Genomic DNA, 18,686 nt, shown 5'->3' on the forward strand with positions numbered 1-18,686 from the left:
GCGAGTGTTTGCCATTGATCATCAGCAAAATTAAAGCCAGAAGCAGCAACTTCAGCTGCATAATTTTACTTGATAATTTTACTCATGTAAGTAGCTACAGCTAGTTGATACAGGTTCATCCTGTGAAGAAATACGTTCATAGTTGACTGCAGTGAGTCTGCAGGGGTGTTTTAAGCAGGGCTGTCAATGACTATGGAGTTTTTGATTAATAACACCCCCAGATTAGGGACAGTAAAAGGACAGTTTTATCCAAGTTTACGTAGCTACACTGGGAACTGCTAATGAAAGTAGCAAAAAACTCTAATATAACCTGACAGGTTATCAACCATTATGCTTTGCTTTACATTTCTTTAAGCATATTTTTAAGTATTACTTCTGCATCATAAATATTATTGCTGTAACTGCATCTCTTGAAGTAGATCTATGAATACCCTTTTCAGAGACACTCATATGTTGTAATCAGTGCTTTACATATCAGTAGTTTGTAGATTGGCTACTAAATATTTTTAGTTTGTAGAATAGCATAAAGAAAAGTATCATCTAAGTCCTAAAAATGCCTACTCACTTTCCGAAGTATTGCTTCAATTTTTCAGTTTGATCTACTATGATAAAATAGCTTACTAAAAATCAATCTAACCTTATACAATTGAGTCTACAGAAAAAAGTACTATATGGGATAAGAGAAAGACTACAGATCTTTTCAAAAGTAGTACTTCAAAAGCCATTTTGAAATGACATTTTTTGTAGTAAGTGTTGGTCTTTGGTAGCAAAGCCTTGCTCCAGTGATAAAAGGTTCCCTAACAGTACTTTAATTGAAACTTTTTATCTGAATGTTGCCTGAACCTCTGCTAAATGCTGCTTTCTTGCTTCAATTCAAATTTTCTTAATCTTCATTTTCACGTTGAATATTGGTACACTGTCTGCCTCATTATGCTAAAGAAAGATGAAGTGAGCTATTAACATGCTGAACAGCCTACGAGATGTTATGATATAGAATGTCATTCATTTTTATGAGTTGGCTGTCAGTGTGTGCCGCAATAAAGTTATAATTTCTCACTGACAATATGTGATGTCTGGTGTCGCTGCACTATCCTTATTAAAATTTCAATAATTGTAAATCAAAGGAAAGCAAATACGACTTATGAAATGGTTGCTTCTGAAAGTCAAGGAGTGCAAAGTGGTGGAGTACAAAACCAGAACATTATTCTTGTGCTGTTTCAAGTCATCATCATCATCATCCTACAGTTTTTCTTGTCTTGCACAAGGCAGGGTATGCTTCATAACATATACTATAAAGTTCTCAGGAGCAGAGTACTTTTCTTGCTGCATTACAGCAACGGTAAAGTACTGCTTGTTTGTTGCTCTTTACTGACTCTACCTTTATGTGGATCTGAGTGTCATCAGAACATTTCTGGAAATGTTTATTGGAACAATTTATTATAGCTCTTCTTTAGTAAAGTCAGGTGTCTTTGGAAGCAGTTATATGGCTTGACAGTGAGAAAAGTTAAAACATTTCAGACAGCTTGTATGTGTGCACTGGTGAGGAAAGGTTTCAAAGCCTGTTTTTTCATGACTTTCCACAGTTGTGGAAAATAGTGGGTATGCATTTATAGCAGGGTCTTTAAAATGTTTGAAGTATCTTGGATAATACACAGGGAAATGAATCCTAAATTCAAAGTAAACATCTTCTACATACTTAAAGCTGTGTAACGGCTACATCTTTATATATATATTTCTACCAGAAGTGTAAGTCTCTATCACTGTCCAGATCATAGTGATCTTTCATTTTGAGCTGGACATAACCCAGATGATCAGAGGTTAAAACTGTTGTAAAACATGCCCTTGAAATAACAGGTTTTTGGAGTTATTAGATACAGTGTGTCCTAGTCACTGAATTGACTGCACAGGATCTCAGTATTGTTGGGGCATTTGGAACTACTCTAGCACTTCTTCTGCCTCTTATTTTCATCTCCATTCAAAGTCATTATTATTTGGAACTCACTACATGAAAAGCTGAATAAATACATTCATGTAATGTTTATAAACACCATACTTTGGATAAATACTTATATAGCTGCATTTCTAAATTTTCTTCAGCAGATTTTAAGTATCAAGAACAAGTCAGACTCCTGGGATCCACACAGTTATGATATAAAGCCTGTGTACCCTCTACTCTGTCACAGTATCAGGAATGTTTGCACTATGCAGAGGAATGCCAACGGACAGAAGTATATTTAGATACTCCAAGACATAACCTAAGTAATAGAAATGGAGTCATGTTATTCTTCATTATTCAAAACTCATACACTTTTATTTCATGATTACATCTGGCATGTTTTCTAAATGTTAGTTAATAATTTTATTTCTAACTATAGTCCTCTTCTAAATTGACTAACTCTACTGAAATTTACAGCATAACAGCAACAGTCACATGTCAGATATGATATACATCTTCCAGTGTAAAATTTCCAAGTATATCGACATCTCAGATGTACTTCCTCAAGACAGAACAGACAGCATGTGTTCATGCACAAACAAATGCAAAGCTCTGGTCAAATGCAAAACTCAATCTCTGCTCTTGCATGAAAATACTTAGGCACAATTCAAGCAATTGTGTTTGGAAAGGTGTCCCTTCATGTCAGTAGCACACAAACACAACAGCTAATGCATGCTGGTTCTCCCAAACTTGATTTATTACCACAAGTGTCTTACCATTGCTGGAAATTTTATAGCTAGTACTGTAATTCAAAGAACAGCTGTCCACATCTGTCAGAAAGCTCCCTGCTGGAAATAAGTAATGATTGACCAACCTAATCACAGGAACTAATTTCTACAATTGTTTCCTTAACATTATGCCTCCTCATACGCTCAGACTATCATATAGTGAGATTCTGGCCCACATACCAAGACAAAGTGAGAAACAGAGATACAGAACATTATAGTGAGACAAGACTTTCACAGAAACCTAAATGCATGAGGTATTCAACTCATGATGACTCACTACCAGTGAAAAACATTCTATTTTAAAAATGTCAGCTAAAGAGAACTGGTCTAATGAAGGATAAGACAACTCCAGCAAGTAAATATAATTCAGCTCATATGGTAATATTTGGAGATCTCTTTGGATGAACAATTTTTCAATGGCAACCAAAAGATCAAACATCTTTTGCCACATAAAACAGATGGGAAGCTAAACATGTAGTCTGATTCTTTGATATATTTGATAGATTATCATTTGAAGCAAAATACCTTAAAGTCCACTTTAATTACCAGCAAAACAGACTGATACAGACTAGCAAATCCTATCCTGATTTCTGTTTATGCTGCTTCCTGGAAAAAAGATTTCAGACAGAAATGTAGGAACCTACTGTTTTTATAGTACTATTTCTCAAAACAGTTTTCAAATAGATTTACTCATTTACTGTGAAAAAGACCTGGTATGACAGAAATATTAGTAATAATTATTTATACTATTACAAGTATCTAAAATCTTGTTCCTATATACTAACATGTAATTATTTTATGGTCTAATATTTTGTGAAGGGCCAAGGTTAGAAACATATGCTTCTGTGTGGTACATAGTTCAACACGTATAACTGGAAATCCTAAAATCCTAGCTGTGATAAAGAATTCAGTTAGGTGTGTTGAACTCAGGTGTTAGTCAGGATATTCAATTAGGATCTGTCACAGTTCCATGAAAGGGAAAGACGTATCTGCCTTGGATGCGTGGCATGCAAAATTTGGTGGGGAAAATTATGTATTTTCATATTATGGTAAGTGCTGTTTAATGTTTACATCATCCATATGGAAGTCTGAAATATTAGCCATAGAAGCAGTTAATCAGATGGCAAAGTGAAGAGGATAGGTTTTACTTCAGGTCTCTGTACATTATGTTATAACTATTTGAATTAAGGCAATTATGCCAGGAAACATATATATGTATACACACATATATATATGCATCAATTTATTAATTTCACCAAAAGATTTGCTCTGCTGCCATCAAAATCAATTATGAAGTTACAGCAAATTTCAGTTGGCATAGGATGACTTCTTTAACAGCAAAGTTACTTGGGCATAATGCAGACATTTTACATCCACTTTAGTAAAAGCTATCAATGAGTACAACTGCGCTGAGAGGCACACACACAAACAGAGAGCAAGTTTTGGCTTTGTAATTCTGCAGTTCTCTTATTCTTTCCCCCGTGCCTCTCTTTGCTACCTGCACAAGCCATCTGCCAGCCAAAGGTTAGAGAGATCTGCAGTGAACACCTCAACAAACAGCATGGTGACAAAACCTGACACCCAAAAAAGTGGCACTGTGTAATTATTCTTTATTTCTAAACCTATTTCCTAATAATTTGAGTAATTTTTAATTGTCTGTGTATCACAAGGTTTAATTTTTAGAAGAAGTACGTGATGACCAGAATAAAACCTGATCTAATATACTGGACTTACTGGGATATATATCTTTTGTTCAGTAACAAATGAGTACTTTACAATACATATCAGGATTGTAAGCTTTGTCTCTTAACAGAGACCACCAAATCCTTGTATGGTCCTTAGCATTTAAGCTATTAAGAAGAAATTGCATAAACAACAGCCAAACCTTTTAAGACTGAAGTACTTGGTATTCTTCCACTTAGCAGCAAGTTATGAAGTTTCATTTAAAAAGGGTAATTCTAACAATTAGCTCATCCTGCTGAAACACAGAGACACTGCTGGGAAATACAAAAATGGTTTATTAAATCAAATGATATGACTGCACTTCAACTAGCACTTGGGCATTAGAGATCAAATATTCCCTATAGATTAATCCCCATGGCATCACAGGCTGATTTGCCTTGCTGGTATTACATTAGTAAACCATCTAATCCAATTTAGAGCAGGCCAGGAATGTTCCATCCATTACGGTATTTCTAGTGTCATTAGAAGCAGACTGATCGAATAAGCATCCTAAATCAGCTTGCAGCACACAAGTAAATCACTGTGACTTGCCCTGCAAAATGTTTTTTCCAAATAAAAATTAAGGAAAAAAAAAAAAAAAAAAGAGCACCATGTAATCAGATGGAAGCTTTTTGTATGGTTTTGATTTCTGAGCTCCTGTGAATAGTGGAATTTCTTGGTCCATCAGCACATGAGATTCTTCTCTCTATAAGATAGCAGTGCAGAACTTAGTGGAAGCTCCCTATTTTGCAGAAAGCTTGTTTTCAAGGAAAGAAATGGAACACACCCCCCCCCCCCCCCCAATAAACACTAACAAACAAAGCAGGCTGAATGAGGGCAGAGCATGATACTACTCTCGCACATAAAATCTGCTGTATAAAATTGGAGTAACCATAGCAATAAAATCTATCAATCAAATATATTGCAAAAGTTGCAATAGAAAGGCTGAAATGAGAGTCCAAACTTTGTATTCACACAAAACAAAACCCACACAAGTGTGTTACAAAAATTGTATTTTCACTCAAAACAGGAATATCTGAAAGAAAACAGATCTTCAATAAAGAAGTAATATATGAATAGAATGTGGGTGACAGGTCTTTGAGATGACACAGCTATCAGGAAGATTTCAGAAAAGGGCTGGGCTGCAGCTTCAGAAAGCCAGGAATCAAGCTGAATAAAATCATCAAAGTGGCATGTAACCTTTGCTGCCCTCTGAGACCTATCACGTTGCACCAGCAGGGCCACGCGGGGCTCAGCTGCGCTATTTAAGCAATCAGCCATAAAAAAGAAACACTGCACCAGTGCACAAGTTAGTGAATACCTGCTCCTGTTCAGGAGGATAAGGGCTCTCACGTATGTGAGTGTTTCACTTCTGTTTAATGGCAAAGTTGCTCTTCTGTCAGTCAAACAGCTCTTAATCTTGTCTGGACCCTTTGCATAATAACTAAGGTAAAAAGAAAACTGCTGGTTCTTTGTATCCTAACTGCAGCAGATCCTAACAGCTACCCAGAGATGCAGAAATGGACGCATCAGGAACTATTTTCACTCCAAATAGTTACATATCTGGACAAAAGATGATTTTGCAACAGAGGAAAACATATACAGATCCAAGGCAGGGTGATGTTCTTCAAACATGCACAGATACCACATGTCTCTGGAAATTCCTTTCTTGGATCTTCCTTCCCACTTCCCGGAAAATACTAGATGTTTGAATGACTAAACTTGGGTTACTGGGGGGAGGATGGCATTTCACAATGAAAACAAATGTTTTATGCTTGCAGGCTTTCATTCTTTCAATGAAAACACATCTCCTTTACTTTTGAAGGGAAACAAACACCTGTGACAGGAAAAAATCAAACGAAACAAAAAACAACCACTACCTCAACAAATGTTTAATCTGCAAGAAAAAGCTGAAGATTTTCAACAGTTTATTCAGAATCCTACTCAAATTTCTTGTCAAAAAATTAAATCCTTTCCCAGCACTACGTTGAAAAGATCAGTCTTAAATTAAATCCATCTGAGAGAAATGCAATGAGAGAAATCCTAGCAAACCCAGTAATCCATCCTCAAACACAATGGCAACTTGCACCAAGCCTCTGTTCTTGTTTTCCCATGTTCTTTTGATCCCAACAGGCCTGTCCTTGGCAAACCCTTCTCAGCAGGACATGGAAAACCACATTAAGCCAGCTAGAGCTTGGGAAATCTGTTCTATCCTTTGCTTACACTGGCTGTACTGGTGTCAAACATTATTATTGTTATTAACAGCACAAACCCAGATTGCAGCAGGAAATCATGTCCCTCCCAAAGCTGATTACTTGTCAAACATTTATCATCAGTGTAAATAACAAATGTACCTGATTAACAAAATCCAAAGGCCTGTTCTGATGTAAAAAGGCCTTAGCCTTGCAATTTCTCTAATGAACTTCCCTCATGGTCCACAGTAGAACACGTCAGATTTACCAAATCCAATTTCTAAATAAAAGTGCAAATGCTTTGTAGAACTAATGACTGAACACAGGCTTGAATTATGGCCACATGTTGCTTCTCTATGAAACAGCAGATTGAACAATCACACACACAGAAATATTTTGCTTCTTTATTTTTCCCTCTGGCTTGGCTTAGCTGGGTTGGAAGAAAATTAGGTGAGGACACTGGGGAGAAAGACCCAATCCTTCCTTTTTTTCCTTTGCCTCTTAAGAGGCAAGTAGAGACACACTGTTCCCCTGTCCACAGGAGGTTGTTTAACCTCCTTGGGTCTCCTTGCCATAAATCTGTTTTCCCTGACACACTGTTAAAGTAGAGTCTTCTTAATAATATTAGGCCCTAGTCTGAGATGCCAACATGGAGGAGGGTAGGAAATAGAGCTGCTTCTGATAGGCAATTCTGCCTGCCACTAAGTAACCTTCCCTATAGCAGTAGTTTTCTGGGCATTGAACAAACAACCTGATGTCTTGGGTAAATGCTCAGAGACCTAAGTGGGTGAACCCAGATCCAAATGTTGAGCCCTTAATCATTAGATTGATGGGGGAGGCAGAGTGTGGTTTGAAGTTTCATCACTAGCAAGACATAATGGAAGCTCCATTTCTGAGTGCTCACCCATAAGGTGGAATCTCACTGTCAAGTCCTTCCAGTTGTCAAGTGAAGTTCAAAGAAGCAGCTAGTCCCTGGTATCTTCAAAACTCACATGCAAAATGGCACAAGGTGAGCATCTGACAAAGGAAAGGTACAAATTAATTCACTATCACCTGAGTGAAGAAGGAAAGCTATTTCCTGGCACAGAAACAAGTGACATGTAGCCAGCTTTATATAGTGACCACAATTCTAGCAAGAAAGACAATGCAGAGATAAAACTAAGTTTTCTTCTGACATCACTTCAACTAAGTGAACGAGATAATAACAGGAAAGGATTTGGCCTCCTGACCATAGTACCAAGAAAATTCTCATGCACTGGCAGATTTTATATACAGCATGTTGAAAGGAAAAGTAAATGTTACCATGACTGAGCTTGCATTTCCTGATATCTCAAAAGGCACTTGTTTCCCAAATGAGAGCATTAAACAAAGAGGCAAGGGTTACATTCCTACATACATCATAAGTGCTGAATGTTACATGTGAAGGAAATATTTTTGATTGCTATAGATGCAGCACTTCTAATGAATCAAGGTGCACCAGTGGAGTTTTTCAACTGCTTGTCTACAATTTTGCTAGCTCCTGTATATTCAAACTAGTAGTTATCCTGAAAAGACTATGCTGGATATGTGCAAGGGGAGCACACACAGACACCTTTTGATCAGCAAGGCAATTTCCTGGGGCAATGTGCTGATCAACACACTGAACTGAAACATCTGCAGGATAAAGGATTGTGTCTGAAAACCCTGTGTTTGATGCCCATAATTGTGACAGTCATTGCATATTCTGCTCAATGCTTTTTCTGTTTCAGTACTTTCTCCCTTTACAGAGAAGCTCCAGCAGCTTCTTAAATGTGGTTGGTAACTCAAAGTACATTTGGGAAATCAGCCAGAGAGAAAGGCTTTTCTTCTGTATGTTTTGCTGCTTTCCTATGAAGTGACAGAAACGATGCACATTTGCCATCTTTGCAGGGTTTCTCCTTACAAAAAAAAAAAAAAAAGGGGGGGGGGGAAGAGCTTGAAATAACAATTTTTTAGTGTTAGCACTGTTTACTTTAGGAGGCTTAAAGCTGCTTAAAACCTGTCATGTTACTATCTGGGCATGCAGTTTTTAAACTGCATACTATTAACTTTTTAAACTACAGCAGTGTAAAAGTCTATTGTATCTCAAGATTAAGTTTGCAGAGCTGCCAAAGATGCTTTTCCTCTGTGCTAAACACGATTTGAAAAACATTGTGAGCCAAAGCATTTGCTGTTATTTGCAAGGAACCGTATGCTAAAAACCAGACAGGCAAGCAGAAAAGTGAGGCCCAGATACAAATGCACTCAACCCTGGCAGCAGGATTCACTAACCATTGTTATGAAGGGAATACACTGGAGAGAAAGACTGAGGTGCAAGACACCTAAGTAAAGGAATAGGGAAATGATAAACAGAGAACTCTTTCTGATGTGTTGCTTTTGTCTGTTACCTATTTCATACAGTGGGATACCAGGAAAGGCTGAGTCTTCTGTGCATTGGTTCACCTGCATCAAACCATTCTGCTGAGAAGCAGCATTGCTATGCTACTTTTGGTAGTTGAGCTATTCTTGGCATGGTTAGTGTTTTGCCCAAATATACCCACTTCATTTTCCCCCTGGCTTCTCTGGGCCTAATCCTTGTGAAACCTTTCTATACAGTTGAGGGTGAAGAGCACCTCCACTTTGGAAAGAGCCCGCAGTATGGATGCTGGTAGTGTTTGACAATGTGTATTTGATCTTCCTCAGCCTGAAAAGGGCATAGGGAATAATCTTACACTTCCCAGAGCAATGCTCTTAGGGGCTCAAATGTCATCTAGAGGCTGGGAGCAGCCATACTAATACCAGAGCTTTTTACACCAGTGGCTATCACTTTTGAACTCAGTATTGAAGATGCGTGCTCCTGTGTTCTGCAGAGGTCTACATTTTGGACACTCAAGTGCACAAACACCTTGTCTGTTGTCCCAGAATGGCTGCAGGGGGAAGCTCAGCCAAAATGGGCAGACTGCCTTTCAAAAGGTGCCAAGCTCCTTAGGCATTGAAGGGGCCAAGCAAGGCTTTTGTGCAATTCAGTCACTTGCGTTTCCACGTCCTAGGACAGAATTCTTTTTGATGGACTTAAAATGCTTCCAAAATGAATGAGCTAAATTTCCAGGCACTTTAACCTGCCAGGCATTTTCCCTGGCAGCAAAATCCCTCTCAGCTCTGCAGACAATGTTCAGGATACAGGATGGCCCTCCACTGCTTTTACAAACTGGGTCACAATGACACGTACATTGGAAGGAGTGGTGGGTAAAAGGCCTTGCTTTTCAACCCTGCTCACACCTCCTAGCTGCCAGAGCAGAGTCTGCTTCTCCTCTGAATACAAGGGTAGGTGGTTGCCAGGACTCTCAGTAAATGGAAAGTAAAAGCCATTTGTGAACATAGGTAAAAGCACCTGCAAAGGGACCACAGATTGCTTAGCCTTTAGCAGCTTGTAAGGTTTCATTTTAAAAGTCATTTAAAGTACTTATGAGAGCCAATCAATCTCTAAACTCTAATTACAGCGATCATGTAAGCTTTGGTTTCTCTGTATTTTTTACTAGAAGAACATATTCAGTGATGGAGCTGTAACCTCAACAGCAAAGAAAAATGAAGGCGGGTAGGAGGAAAGAGCAAAAAAACAACAGGATAAAATTTTATGACCTGATCCAGAGCTTCTGGAATTTATTAGAAAGCATTCCACTGCCTTCAGCACATTTTCCTATCAGAAAATGTTGCCCAGAACATGCTTTACAGCTACATTAGAAAGCTCTGAATCACAATCTTGTTACACATAGAGCTCAATGGATATTTTATTAGGGCCAGGCTAAAAAAATGCTTCTACAAACCTACTGATCTCTTTACCTTTCTCATCAAGAGGTGCCAATGGGAGGAAAAATGGCAAGGGTGCTCTGTCAGTGAAAGGGAGATCCAGAGCTCCCTTACGGGAGGCCACATATACTAATCCTGTTTGTCTCGGGTGCAAAAGAATTCTTCAAAGTTAAAGAACTCAGAGGATTTATCAAGCACTTTTCAGTCTTCAACTGGATTTAGCAAGTGAAGCACTTTCAAAGCCTGTAGATTAGTAGTACACAATTGGTCTCATATAAACAGGCATAACAAGGCTCAGCTTGATGTTTCAGTCAGTGACAGTTTACATGTTTCTGAAGACAAAAGGTGTCATTCCACTTGCAAAAAAAAAGATGAAAAGATTGTTTTACACTTTTGTGAATTGCTTCGGAAGACAAGGGTTAGCCCTGTTGTCTGTTGTCAGATGACTCCTACTGCACTTGTGCTCATCACAATGAAGTTAACAGGATTGGCAATGCTTAACAGGTTCTTTACAACTTGGATAATGTCTTGTTGAATAATTAGATTTTAAAAAGTTTATAAAGAAAACCTGCACAGATACAGGTTTGGGGCATATTTATCATGAAAATAGATGCTAAGCTCTGTTATCAATAAATGCAGCTGAGTTTCCTGGAGCCTTTGGTGGGGCTAGAATTTCACTATGTGATCTCTGAGTACCAGAAATTTTCTTTTAACAGGAGAAGCTGAAAGAAGCTCCTGAAGCCAAGTTAACCAATGTTATCATTTGTGGTCACTATGAAATCCTGTGTTCTCATACCTCGGGCAGAGAAACTTAAACCACAGTAGGAAGAAAAAGGTTCACTTCTAGAGTTGTTTAAAACGAAAATAGAAGAACTACGAAATAGTGGAATAAATATTCTTTTGTTTTTCTTTTTTGATCTTTCAAATTTGAAAAAAGAGAGCTTCATAAGTAACCAAAGAGGATGGGGGAGAAGCATTGACAAAAAAAGTTGTCATTTCTCTTCAGTTTAATTATTTTCTTCCTACATTGTCATATGGAAATAAGTTCTACCAGCTCTGCTTCTTACCTGGACTCCTAATCAGGCATAAGAATATTAAAATCCACAGCTGATTGTGCTCTAAGCCCCAGAACACAGCATTCTTTCTCAGTAAAACAAAGCCTTGGTTGAGATACCTGTGAAGTAAGTGGACCCTTAGCTATGCTAGTAACTATAGCTAGTTACTAGCTATGCTAGTAACATACTGTCTTCAGTGAACGTACCCTAGAAGACGGGGAGAGGCGTTGAGCCCTTCAGCCATACAGTAAGATTAACTTTAAGGTCTGTTTCAGTAAATCTTCCTTTAAGCAAGTAACAAATCCTCTTTTTTCCATTGGACAGTGAAGCATGATACTGCTGAGTATTACCAATATTATCATATACATGGCACCAGACCCAAACAGTCCCTGTGTCAGTGGGCCTGAGTTAGGGCCCATTGTTCAGCACACGTGAGAAGAGTGATGAAGGGATTCATCTCTCACAGCATGTAGCATTTACATTTAGATGGTCAGCTTACCATTTACACCTCTAACATTAACAGAATGTTAAACTGCATGTAGTTCACTTCTGCTTTCCTGCAGCTCTTGGGGTTCAAAATACAGCTTTCAGCTCAAAGAAATATCATTATGAAAATACTTCCTATAATTTGAAAGACCGAAATCATCCTATTCCAGTAAACTACTCAGTGTAGGTTAACTACAACAGTTCACTGATTAGCAACCAGTTTAGTTTTTACAGTATATTCCTATGAGTCTATAAGAATACTTGACCTGTGGTTTTAGGTGATAGGTTACACTAACAATAATGTGGAAGAAGCTGAGCTACCAGCAGTGGAGGTTGCTTGTGCAGGTAGGAATCCTCCATCTGTTCCAATAGTAAGGATTTACGCAAAATTTCCAGTTCTGCACAAAGAACTGGACTTCATGGGTCACTTCATTTTTGGGAAGGCAATTAGCTGAAACATGCTGAAATATTAGATTATTTCCACACTTGGGTACCATAAAATAGTTTAGGATTACAGAGTCAGGCTCACAGACATACGAGTGAAACTTTTTCCTTGGGTTACGCTTCTGCAATTAGTTTGATGATAGTAGGATTGCAGGAGTATAACCAAGGACTGAATTTGCAAAGTCACACAGATCTTGATGTCTTTGAACAACTACAGTCATTTGGCAGTTAAACTACAGTTACCTGTTTGTATTCATTCACAATGCTACAGGAAGGTTTTGAAGAAATAAGCTGACTGGCCTGTCTTGGTTAGTTGAAGATTCACAGTTGCAATAACATTAGAAATAAATATGATAAAAAAATATGCTATCAACTTATTTTTTAAATGACTGGGTGCATTTGGGATATCATTCTGAGTGAAAGGCATGATGCAAAATCACTTCTGCCAGCAATTTCAAATAAAGGCTCTGGTTTTAGGTAGCATTATCAACTTACGGTGAACTAGGACAACATAATAATATGGCATGTCAAATTTATCTGTAGCTGTAGGCAAAGAAAATCAAAGGAAGAATAGCTTCAACACAGCATTGCAGCACAATAAAATCTTACTCATTAAGTTTCATAAATTCCATTGTAAAGTTTAATGCATATGTTTACATCAGTAATACAGACTATGTTACGAGGCTTTCAGCTGGAAATTGCTTCACTTTACAAATTTTCATCTAAAGTCCTTTAAACAATTATGTCAAAATAAAGGCACTAAATGTAAGCACTTGGAGCACTTTTCCAGCTTCCTGAGCATATCCTTATTACTGGGAGTACGGTTTGTAAAACATCAAAATCAGATTGTCACACAGAGATTAAGGCTGGGATTTTCAGCAGAAGCTAAGGGAGTTAGGCACTCAGCTTCTTCTGAATTTCAATGAGTCAGGAGCATACATTTCCCTTAGGCTCCTTTGAAAATCTCGGCATAAATATTAATAACTAACTTTGAACAAGCATTTGGTCATTGGTTTCAATCATCTCAAATATGCCAATGGCTGCATCCGTTTTTCCCACAAAGCTCTTCTCCCACGTACAAGTTTGGGAATGCTCTCATATGCATAGTATCACAAAAAGGATCTTATAAGTTTCTGCTGCTCTTCAGGCCCAGCAGAGTTTACATATGCTAGTTATTGCCAAGATCTTTTGTACCACCTCTTGCATCTGACTGAGATGCCATATTTTAAGAGCAACATCCAATTCATGCTGTGTAGTCTGACTGATATTACTCAGAGAGAAAACGAAAGTAAGAAAACTCTGAATGCAGAATAAACAGAAAGTATAGATATTGTGGTCATTCCATGAAGATGTGTGTCCTGTAAAAAGTCAACCGCTGACTCTTGACAAAAGTCTTTACATGAGTTCCAGTTTCACTTTAATTATACATGAGAACTAAATTTTTTTATACCTTTCATTTTTAATTCCAATGTTACTGCTAAGCCTCAAGACCTTGGAAAGTGTGAGATTTCACACAGCATGATGCTGAGTTATGGATTTTGATTAGAAGCCACCTCAGATGCTGTGCAGAGGCAGTAACTGAGAAGGTGCTCTGCACATGTGTGTGCACTCACATATCCAGATTGTCATACAGTTAGGGGAAGTCAAATATAATAAAAACTATATTTGCATGGATATTATGAAAATGCAAATAGTAGTTGTGCATTGCTCCACTCTGCCTTTTGTTTCAGAGAAGGAACTTGCTCTCAAAGTGGATTTGGGCTTAGTGTACGATTCATGCCAAGTGAAAAGCAACACCTTTGCAAATTTGATGCTGATGTAGCCCATTCCACCGTCACCTCCTTTGTTATCTGTCCCTTCTCTTTCTTTCTTGGTCATGGTGTCTTCTGCAAGGCATTGATACCACTGAGAATGCTCAGTTTTGTAACTGTGGGATGATGAAACCATATGGAAGTATCACTCTACATGTCCTCAGATCCTCTGACTGAGCCATCTAGACTCAAGTTTACCCTTTACAAGGTGAAGGATCAAGATCTGATCCTTAATAAGAACATATTAATCCTGGTTTCCCAATATAATTATTTTTTACTGCTGCTGATGAATAATATTCTTGTTGTTTGATACTATTCTTCCTGTCTTCCTTCCCCAAAGTCACTCCATCAATTTATAAAAGTCAAGATGTAACTCTGTTTATCCTAATATTTCTTCCTTTTGGTTCCACAAGGGGTTGACCTTGCGTCTTGCAGTCACAGCTTGAAGTCTTCACATGTGTCTTGTTAAACATGAAACAGTTTATCTGACTCACATTCTGGAAAATCCTGCAAAGCCAATGCCCTACAAACTGGTTTATGAATACAGTTTGTTTTATTAATTATGTAAACAGAAATCCAGTACCTATTACTATTCTAACCATCTTAGTTTTATGTGTCCTTATATGCTTTATATTTTTACTGAGCATTACTGGCAGGAGTTTTGTGCCTCCTGCACATACACAATAACCAATATTGCAGTGAAAGCCACTTCAGACTCATGATAATCCCACATATCCCCATTAAGTCCAAAGAATTACATCTGCTCACACTAGGGATAATTTTCTGTTTCTGGAAACTATACAAAAATCAAATATTTGCTTTGATGTGTCATTATTCCATAGGTTCTGTTTTTATCCTGTTTAAACCTGTAACTGTGACAATATAAAAATGTAATAAAAAATAAAATATAGCATTACAGGGGATTGGGGAGTGAAAAGTAAGAAAAGCTGATCAAACATATATTAGGCTAATAACAGAATCAATTCATGATTTCACATTCTGCCAGCTCTGAAACTGAACAAGCTGTTCTCTGTTCCCAACTTGTTTAAAATATATTTCAAGGGAAATGGTGTAAATATTGAAGAACCACCTTGCCTGGACATGAGACAGCTATTTGCTAGTACATACATGACTGCTACAGAGAGAACGATAACGAACTTCTCTGCTTTTCCACTAGGATAGGACAGGATAGACAATAAAAGCCTTACAATGCAGCAAGAATTATTTAGACCACACAAGCAAACACTTCCTGGCTATTAGGACAGACAGACATTGAAAGAACTACTTAGGAGGGTTGCAGAGCTTTTAAGAACAGATAAGGCAAACATCTGCCAGAAACACTTCCATCTTTATTTTAGTCCCTGCCCAGGGATTTGGCTAGGATGCCTCTCCATGTGCCTGCTGGCCATGATTCTATGATTAATAAACAGATCACATACTAACTAGGTGTGTTACAGGAAGAAACTGCAATAATGCAACATAACCAAGTTAAAATTCCGCTTTTATACTGAAGCACATGAAAGTCCCTCAAAGGCAGCAGAATTGCCAGGACTGCATTGCCTGTAAAAGCAGAGCAGACCTTCAGGGAAGTCTTGTCATCAGATCCGTCTTCCAAGACTCAGTGGCACCAGTGTGAGGTCTAGGCTGCCAGGCCATGGCCTGGTAGATATGCGTAGCTGCAGCTGCAATGGAGCTGAGTTACATTCTTCTGCTCTGAAACTTGGAGATTCTTTAGAGACCTATCATAGGGCATATAAAATTTCTGCTGCACAATCTTTATAACCTCTTCAGTTCTGTTTTAGCAAAATACATCGAGTGTATCATGCTCACAGACCTGGCAAAGGGGTCTACACCTTCACTAATAGAAAAATCAACTATGAGTAGGAGTCAGTTGCTTTAAATACCAAAAAATACAGTAAGATCTCAGAGGAGAAGGAGGAGTGAATAGGTTAGAGAGTATTTAGGTAATTAAGGTGATTTCAAACAGTCTAGGCCTGAGGATTTTCATCATAAAGTATTCAGAGAACAAGCTGGAGAAATCTCAGAAGTGATTATCTATTGGAACCTGGACAGAGCAGAGTTTACTAGAATGATAAATCCAGTCCTAATATTAAAAAATGGGGGGAAAGAGTAGCTGGGAAATTTTATCAGATAGATAGCTTACCTTGAATCCTTGGGGAAAAAAGGGAAGTAATAGAATTATTTGTAATCACTTGGAAGATGACAAGAAGGTAATGGCTGACACGGCCTTTGCAAGAACAAATAGTGTAAAAAAGAATAAAGTAAATCTCATTGCCTTCAATGGCAGGATAAGAAGGCAACCACATAAGGAATAAGCTGAACTCTATCTTGGGTCTGCTTCTGTTCAATGTTTTATCAAGGACAGATGCTTTCTAAGTTCGCAGGTGACACCAAAGAAGGAGGGCCTGCAGGTACCCCATAGAACAGGAATAGAAATCAAAATTATTTTGACTAACTGAAGCAGCGATGTGGAAAAAAAAGGTATTAAAATTATGATGATTAAGGCCAAAGGTTAGTACTTGTTCCTGCTCATGCAGGAACAGTCAGAGGCAGAAATGCAAGACTGAGGAGAGTAAACAGGCAGATAACAGATTACAAAATGAGTGTGAGTTAACTGTATCATGCAGCCAAAAAAACCCAACCCAGCAGCAACTACCTGGATTATACCAGAAACCCCCGCAGGGAACATAACCTATGACAAGGAATTTGGGTAGGCTAGCCCAGGGATAGAAATGATGGGGGGATAGGGTGTTTGAGGAATACTACAGTCTTGAAGGACTGTAGTTTCCAGAACAACAAGTTTGCGGACAACAGTTTCTGGAAGGAACAAAATAAAGATGAACAAGGCATATATTTGTGGGCAGTTCTAGGAAGGAAGATGTTTTTCTAATATGAAAGATAGCAAAGTTTGGGAATAGCTCATCTAGGGAGACTGCAAAGGCCTTTCTACTGGAAAGCATGTCCACAACATGAAGTTAGATAAGCATCTCTCAGGACTGGCAGAAGCATCCTGCACAACCTGCTCTGAAGGATGAAGATAGACTAAAGATGTATTGAGGTACCTTTTAGCCTTAATTTTCTACAAGGAACTCTATTCATTGGCACAAGATTTCCTAAACCCCTACATGTAATTCATTTTATAGTTCTACATCTGTGAATAAAATCTCTTTTTCCCCCTTTACAGTTCTAACATGTTTCAAATCTAGAAGGCAAATAGATCTATTTCTTGTTTCCCAATTAACAGTAAGCTCTACGCTCTAAATCTGTCAGAATTTTTGTGTTTGTATTAACATAACATTTCCAGCTGTTCACAGATTGAATTTAATCCTCCTTTCAATAATCCCAGTTTAAATACTCATTTCAATTATCTTTATATTTTGTAGAGACTCTCAAATGATTCAGCACTAAAGTATTATATGTGTTATAATTTAAAACTCAAAAGTTATGAATGGAAGCAGATTATATGTTATTAAAATGTTAATTCCAGATCTTTGAGGTAATTGTGACTACATGCAATTCGTTAATGTGTCAGAAATACACACTGTCAAAAATAATTGAACAGAAGCAAGCATATGGACATCATTCACTTCAAAAGAATGACAGGTTGGCAGAATTACAGGAGTGATTTTCAAAAGCGCAGATACAGGTAAAGACCTAGTTCTAATAAACAATATTTTTCCATTCTTCTTTATGTATCTATATTTGAAATTTCAAACTTGATTTTTCTTCTTTATTGTGCTGAAATTTCAAGGCTTGACAGCATGCATAATGCTGAGTGATGGAGAATGCCATTTCCGAGTTACCTTACTGTGACAGAACAACTGGCACAGGAAAGGAAGTTTGCAGAGCTGGAAAAAAAACCCCAACCACCTACTTGTCCGGTCCAGCTTTAAGCAGATGGTGACCAAGCAGCAGAACATTTAGTGAAGGGTTTGAGGCTGACCAAGATTATCTCTTTACAAATACACTTGGGGTCCAAATTTACACTTTATAGTGTTACAGCCAAACAAAATGAGAAAGGAAGCAACACTAATACATGAAAGAAATAAAGTATGTTACTCTGAAGTAGCACTGTTCAACATGTACATACAGACTTACTGGAGCTATTCCCATTCAACATGGCATCAAATCAGCTCTCCTTATTCTCATGAGCAGATGCACTGCAAGTGATTACATTACTCATGTGAGTAAGCAGAGGAGAAGCTGACCTTTAGAGAGATAACAAGAGATACTTTCCAATTAATGCTAAAGTAGGAGCATATAAATCAATCCTAAAAAGCACTTTAGATAATATTATATTAACTCTTCACTGTATAAATCAAATCAAATGACATTCCCTGTAGAGGGGTCTGAGGTACCATGCCATTAGTGATCAAAATTCTGGTCATCCCCTCCTGGGATTCATTCAGCTGACTGCCTTTTATCAA

At 37.9% G+C, this 18,686-nt stretch overlaps 1 long non-coding RNA gene across 1 annotated transcript in view; it reads right to left on the reverse strand.

The window, feature by feature from the left end:
- The window catches only part of LOC130592758 (uncharacterized), a 154,243-nt gene that overhangs the window by 29,474 nt on the left and 106,083 nt on the right, over positions 1 to 18,686 (reverse strand). Inside the window, exon 3 of the long non-coding RNA XR_008970649.1 lies at positions 7,543 to 7,655. This is a non-coding gene — a long non-coding RNA (uncharacterized LOC130592758). The remainder of the gene's footprint in view (positions 1 to 7,542; positions 7,656 to 18,686) is intronic.

This window comes from Pezoporus wallicus, unplaced genomic scaffold, assembly GCF_028554395.1.
Source record: "Pezoporus wallicus isolate ANWC-B61680 ecotype Strahan unplaced genomic scaffold, APGP_CSIRO_Pwel_v1 contig_3952, whole genome shotgun sequence".
Taxonomy (NCBI): Eukaryota; Metazoa; Chordata; class Aves; order Psittaciformes; family Psittacidae; genus Pezoporus; species Pezoporus wallicus.